Source organism: Hyla sarda, chromosome 1, assembly GCF_029499605.1.
Source record: "Hyla sarda isolate aHylSar1 chromosome 1, aHylSar1.hap1, whole genome shotgun sequence".
Classification (NCBI taxonomy): domain Eukaryota; kingdom Metazoa; phylum Chordata; class Amphibia; order Anura; family Hylidae; genus Hyla; species Hyla sarda.
Window position 1 is genome coordinate 91,946,630 of NC_079189.1, and position 7,292 is coordinate 91,953,921.

At 44.3% G+C, this 7,292-nt stretch overlaps 1 protein-coding gene across 1 annotated transcript in view; it reads right to left on the reverse strand.

The window, feature by feature from the left end:
* The window catches only part of FRYL (FRY like transcription coactivator), a 358,656-nt gene extending 352,431 nt beyond the window's left edge, over positions 1-6,225 (reverse strand). Inside the window, exon 1 of the mRNA XM_056557831.1 lies at positions 6,038-6,225. The gene's annotated coding sequence lies outside the window, so the exon portion shown is untranslated. The remainder of the gene's footprint in view (positions 1-6,037) is intronic.
* Positions 6,226-7,292: the final 1,067 nt, after the last annotated feature.

Below are 7,292 nucleotides of genomic sequence, written 5' to 3' on the forward strand. Positions count from 1 at the left end.
GGTAAGCCAGTGTTTACCAACCAGAGTGCCTGCAGCTGTTGCAAAACTACAACTCTCAGCATGCCCGGGCAGCCTTTGGCATGCTGGGAGTTGTAGTATTGCAACAGCTGAGGCACCTTGGCTGGGAAAAACTGAACCATGGAGCAATGGAAGACAATGATCTGATAAATCATGTGGATGGGCATGTGTGTGGATCGTTTACCCAGGGAAGAGACACCACCAACATGTACTACACGAAGAAGACAAGTTGGTGGAGGCAGTGTCATGTTCTGGGCACAGTTCTGCTAGGAAACAATCTTGGGTCCGGGCATTTATGTGGATGTTACATTGTTACTTGTTAAAGACCAACAGAACGCCTCTACATTAATGTGTACCTGTCCTTTTATATAATGTAGATAATACCATTATATGTATATCTGTAATATACATTGGTTACAAAATATGTATATTTTTGTCCCTACAGCTCTTGCCTGTGTGTCTCTATGAGGAGTTCAAATATAGGAGGTGAGGGCAGGACAGGCGGGGCACCGCGCGCACCGAGGACAAGCGGGGCTCTGCGCGCACCGAGGACAAGGCTCAAAGTCAGGAGTCTGCACAGAGCCCTGCTAGTCCTGCCCTCACTTCCTGTATTTGGTCTCCTCAGACACACAGGCAATAGCTGCAGGGACAGCATTTTTTCACCCAAAAATATACAAATGTTTTAAACAATGTATGTTACAAATAAACATATAATTGTATTATCTACATTATTTCAAAAGTTTTTGTTAACGACAGGTACACTTTAATGGTTTCTTTCAGCAGGATAATGCACCCCACAACACTGCAACAATTCTCAAGCGATGTTTACAGGCCAAGTCAATCGATACCGTCAACTCTGTCAGGTTCCCCCAATTTCCCTAGATCTCAATCTGATCCAGCATCCATGGGATATACTGGAAAAACAAGCCTAATCCATCAAAGCAACAGCTCACAACTTATACAAATTCACAGATGCCAGGTTTCCTAACCAGTATGCCTCCAGCTGTTTCAAAACAACAATTCCAACATGGCCAGATAACACATGTTGGGAGTTGTAGTCTAGTAACAGCTGGCGGCACGCTGGTAAGGGAACACTGGTCTATGCTATTGTATCAGACCAAAGCAATCATAGAAGTCTATTGGACACTATGGGTGTGCCTTAAGTACACCACAACATATAAGTACTTTTTGCTGGTGTGCTGACATATACATGGAACATATAGAAATTCACCGATATGTTTATTTCAATCAGACTGGTGTGAAAGTCAGTAACAGAAGTAAATGTGGGTGACTATGGTCAACACAATCTGTATTCTGTGTTCATATTGGTCGATAGGTGGCCCTGCTTCTATCAGACATTTAGGGTACGTTTACACTGCGGAACCTCCGCTAGCAGAATTCCGCGAGTGGAGATTCCATCTGGCGGACGCCGCAAATACTTCAACAGTAGGACCGCGCGGCACTGCGCCATCACCATTAACAGCTATGCAGTGCTCGCGGACTTCTGCGCAAATAATTAATATGTTCCTTCTTTACGCAGGAACAATTCTTTGTGTGGAATTCCGCAGTGTGAACATACACTTAGGGAATATCCTGTGGATATGCTATACGGTTATGTTGCGGATTGTCTGCTGAAGATTTGCAGTGTGGCTACACTTGCAAATTTACAGAACAAAACAAGTCAATGCAAAATATCTGCTGTGGACTCGCAACAAACTGACAGGCTATCGCAGATTAAAAGAGTATTCCAGCACCTAAAAACACATTCCCCCTACACAGCCTAGGTGATAAGTGTCTGATTTCAGAGGGTCTGACAGCTAGGACCCTCACAACAACCAGAACAGGTCCCCGGATCTCCCCTCTGAATAGAGCAGTATGTCGGCACATGCTTTATGCATTGTCTATGGGAGAGCCAGAGATATTTAAAGGGGTACTCCTGTGGAAATAATTTTATTTTTTTAGCAATGGTGCCAGAAAGTTAAACAGATTTGTAAATTACTTCTATTAAAAAAATCTTAATTCTTCCAGTACCTATTAACTGCGGAATACTACAGAGGAAATTATTTTCTTTTTGGAACACAGAGTTGTCTGCTGACATCATGACCACAGTGCTCTCTGCTGACATCTCTGTCCATTTTAAGAACTGTCCAGAGTAGGAGAAAATCCCCATAGCAAACCTATGCTGCTCTGGATAGTTCGTAAAATGGACAGGGATGCCAGTAGAGAGCATTGTAGTCATGATGTCAGCAGAGAGCTCTGTATTCAGCAGCTAATAAGTACTGGTAGGATTAAGATTTTTTTAATAGAAGTAATTTACAAATCTGTTTAACTTTCTGGCACCAGTTGATTAAAAAAAAAAAAAAAAAAGTTTTCCACCGGAGGAAGTACCCCTTTAAGTGTTGTAGACAATGCATATAGCACATGACATCCCACCACCGCCCCATAAAGCAGGGGAAAGCTGTAGCCCTGTTCTGGAATTCTTGCGGGGTCCCAGAGGTTCAGACGCCACACAATCAGGGGATAAGTGATAGACTAGACCTTTAAGTTAAAGGGGTACTTTTTTTAATCAACTGGTGCCAGAAGGTTAAACAGATTTGTAAATTACTTCTATAAAAAAATATCCATCCTTCCAGTACCTATCAGCTGCTGTATGATCCACAGGAAGTTCTTTTCTTTTTGAATTGCCTTTCTGTCTGACCACAGTGCTCTCTGCTGATACCTCTGTCCATGTCAGGAACTGTCCAGAGCAGGAGAGGTTTTCCTTGAGGATCAGCAGAGAGCACTGTGGTCAGACAGAAAGGAAATTCAAAAAGAAAAGAACTTCCTGTGGATCATACAGCAGCTGAAAAATACTGGAACGATGGAGATTTTTTTAATAGAAGTAATTTACAAATCTGTTTAACCTGGCACCAGTGGATTATAAAAAATGCTTTGCAGTAGAGTACCCCTTTAACTGATTATTTCCCTGTGATTTTTTAATGCAGCGAATGAGATTCCTTAAAACTTCATTTACAACACTAATACCGTAAGACCCCCTTCATGCTAGGTAGATCCCCCCACAGAATCCGCTTGCAGCAGCATTGCGCTGATTTCAATGGGTGTTTCGCTGCTCCCTTCACACTTTGGAAGTTCAACAATGACATTTCTGAAGAGGAATCAGATCCTGGCAGAAGACTGAACATGTTTCTCCTGGCAGGACCCACCAGAGAAAGCCGTTTAAGGCTGCATGCACACCACATTTTTGCAATACAGTTCCCGTATACGTTTTCTATGTGAAAACCGTATGGAACCGTATTGAAAACCGTGTGCATTGACTCTCCATTGAAAACCGTATGCCAAAAGATGCATCAGGTTGTGTCCGTTTTGCATCCTGTAAGGTTTTGTCAGTTTTTTTTTTCCATACCCAAAACTGCAGCCTACCACGGTTTTTGGTCCGGGTGAAAAACTGTATTAAACCGTATACGTTTTTTTAAAGATGGGAGTCAATGGGAACCGTAAAGAACTGTATGTGCGTACGGTTCCATCCGGTTTTCACCATACGGTTGACTTTGCAGTTTTTTTCTTGGGATTTCAATCAAACAAGTGAAACTTTATTCATAATGGAGTGAAAAGTTAAAAAGGTATATGTTTTTTTCTTAAACGGATGCAACCGGACATCATTTTTAAACTGTATACAGTTTTTAACTGTATACAGGTTAACATGTTTACACAAGTTTTGATACAGTTTAGTCCGGTTTTGAGGAATCAGTTTATCAAAAACCTGATACGGGAACTGTATTGCAAAAACCTGATACAGGAACTATATTGCAAAAACGTGATGTGAACGCAGCCTAAGACCTCGTACACCCCAGGATTTATTTCTCCAAGGCACGGATACATCGGGAAAATGACATGCCGACGTGTCCGTGATAGTACAGGCCCGGGCCCCATTTATTTCAACGGCCCGAGCGTCAGCTATTGACTATGTGTGTCTCAGTCTGAGCCAAAACTTGTAAAGTCTTGGGAAATGACTCGAATGTAGTCACTATAGGGGGAGATTTATCAAAACGTGTCCAGAGAAAAAGATGCCCAGTTGCCCATAGCAACCGATCAGCTCGCTTTCATTTTTAACAAGGCCTCTGAAAAATGAAAGAAGTGATCCGATTGGTTGCTATGGGCTACTTTTCCTTTGCACAGGTATTGATAAATCTGACTACGCTCGATCCATCAAAATGAATGGGGCCTGTCTCTGTCAGAACGGATATGTCGACATGTCATTTTGACGAGGCACAAATAGCGGTGTGAACCTAGCCTATCAATGCGATGGTATATCTGCCGCAGACACAAGCGCCAAATCTAGGTTGTTTCTCCTCCATGCAAGAAGATCGCACATTCCCGGATTTCAAAGCAATCATGAGCAGTGTTTCCCAACCAGAGTGCTTCCCCAGCTGTTGCAAAACTACACCTCCCAGCATGCCCGGACAGCCAACGGCTGTCCGGGCATGCTGGGAGGTGTAGTTTTGCAACAGCTGGAGGCACCCTGGTTGGGAAACACTGCCTTAGTGTGCGTTCACACTGAGCAAATCAAGAGGAATTCACGCTAATAAATTTACGTGCCGAAAAACGACTTCTTTTCGTGCGGAAATGGGGGAGAAAGAAGTGAAGGGTTTTTCAGCCATTTCCACGCGAAAACGATGTCGGACAGATATATTTTTTTTACCATTGGCTTCTATTGATTTCTGCTAGCGGATTCCGCTTAAAGAATGAACATGCTCTTTCTTCAAGCGGAACGGAATTCAGCGTCGGAATTCCGCTAGCAGAATTTCCGCAGTGTGAACAGGACAGCGGAAAAAACATTAAAGTCAATGAGCAGAGCAGATGTGCATTAAAGGAGTACTCTGGTGCAGACTACTTCTGCTCCGTCCTGTCCGGGCTGCAAAAAAAATGAAAATAAACCTTCCCTCACCTTCCTTGGTTCCCGCGGAGCGCCACTACAGCTGATCGGTCCTCCGGTCCATCTTCTTCATACTTCCGTGTGAACAAAGCGTCACATGGCGCTCAGCCTATTATGGGCCGAGACAGAACATCGCGGCGGCCGGCGATAGGCTGAGCTTCGTTACACCCGGAAGTATGAAGAAGATGGACCGGAGGACCGATCAGCTGTAGTGGCGCTCCGCAGGAACCCAGGGGGGTGAGTGATGGTTTATTTTCATTTTTTTTTTGCAGCCTGGGCAGGCAAAGCAGGAATACTCCGCACCAGAGTACTCCTTTAATTTGGAGCGGAGAATTCAAGAGGAATTACTCGAGTAAATTCCTCTTGAATTATTCAGTGTGAACGCACCCTTAGAGGAATTCAATACAAGATCCAGTAAGTTAGCGATGAACTCCATCTCGTGAGTCGCCATCCCATCATGTACCCCGCCACAGCCAGGGTCTACACTCCGCAACCAAACAACCTGACAATTCCATGATGCCAGGAAGACGCCAACACCTGCTGGACACACAAAGCGTATCGGAATACGTGGGTGCCATATATATATATATATATATATATATATATATATATACACACACACACACATATAAATAATTACTATAGGCGTAATTGCACCCCAAAAGACATCAGACCAGTCAACCTCAATGCAAAAACCTTTTGTGTGTCCCCTGCACAGACATGTCCCAAAACCTTTTGTGTGTGTCCCCTGCACAGACATGTCACATAGTGATGGACCAGCAGGGGTTAATCACAGATCTTACACAGGAAGTGCTGGGCCACAAACAAAACCTTCCAGAAGATGAGCGGAAGGAGCTGCAGGAGAGGGTCCGATCTTCTCAGCTGGGGGTATATAGGAGGACTGTGGAATCCAGGCTACACTAATACTACACGGAGGAGCCATGGAGACCAGTGTCTGGCAGCCTCTAGTGTCCCAGTCTACACCTATGATGTACAGCGTTGTCTATACGGATTAGTGGTGATAGATGAACAAGAGGGGGGTTAACCCACCGTACCCCCTTCCCCTATACAAGTGAGTGCACTCACCAACGCAGACATCATTGTGTGCACAGATCGCGCTCCGCCGCAGCCCATAACATGCTCCTCAGACCTGCTCGCGAAACGCCGTCCACTTCCAGTACTAGCAGATCGCCGCGCACTGCCGATGCCTACAAATCCCGTCATGCCTTGCTACACTTGGCTCCGCGAGCCTGGCCCGCCCTCCCCGTGTAATCTCCTCCCATCCAGAAAAAAAGCAGGCATGTGACGTCACCTGTTGTGTCTCTTATTTTTTTTACCCTACACAATCGGTCCCATAAAAAAAAAAAAAAAAAAAAAAAAATGGGACCACGTCACTTCAGGCGACGCTACATCAGCTATTCAGGGTACTGCGCAGCTGCGAGCATACACTTGTCCGTCCCCTCTGTCGTCGCAAAAACTGACGTCATCGCAGGCAGAAGCAATCGATGGCCATTCTTACTCTTTTGTGCATTTTCTGACTGTGGTGCTCGTGCCCACCTTAGGCTAAAATTTGTTTGTTGTCTAGGTCTGCTGGGAGTTGTAGTTTTGAAACAGCTGGAGGCACCCTGGTTAGTTAGAAAACGCAGTGCTAAACACTTTCCGGCTGTTTGGGCATGCTAGGAGTTTAAGTTTTGCAACAGCTGGAGGCACTCAGATTGGGAAGCTGTCCTATACACTTGCCATTTGTCTGGGCATGCTGGAAGTTGTAGTTTTGCAACAACTGGCAGCACCCTGGTTGGGAAACACTGTTCTGTACATTTGCCAGCCACCTGGGCATGCTGGGAGTTGTAGCTTTGCAACAGCTGACAGCACTCTGGTTGGGAAAAGTAGTTTTGCAACAGCTGGAGGCACCTTAGTTGGGAAACACTGTCCTATACACTTACCATCTGTCTGGGCATGCTGGGAGTTGTAGTTTTGCAACAGCTGGATGCCTGAGATCCAGGCATGAGCAGTCAAGCGTCAGAATCATTGATCAATGGTTTCCTATGAGAAACCATTGATCAATGTAAAAGATCAGTGTGTGTGCAGTGTTATAGGTCCCTATGGGAGCTATAACATGGCAAAAAAAAAAAGTGAATAAAGATCATTTAATAAAGATCCTAGTAAAAGTTTGAATCACCCCCCTTTTTCCCATAAAAAAAAAAAACTGTAAATAAAAATAAACATATGTGGTATCGCCGCGTGCGGAAATGTCTTAATTATAAAAATATATAGGTAATTAAACTGCACGGTCAATTGCATACACGCAAAAAAATTCCAAAGTCCAAAATAACGTATTTTT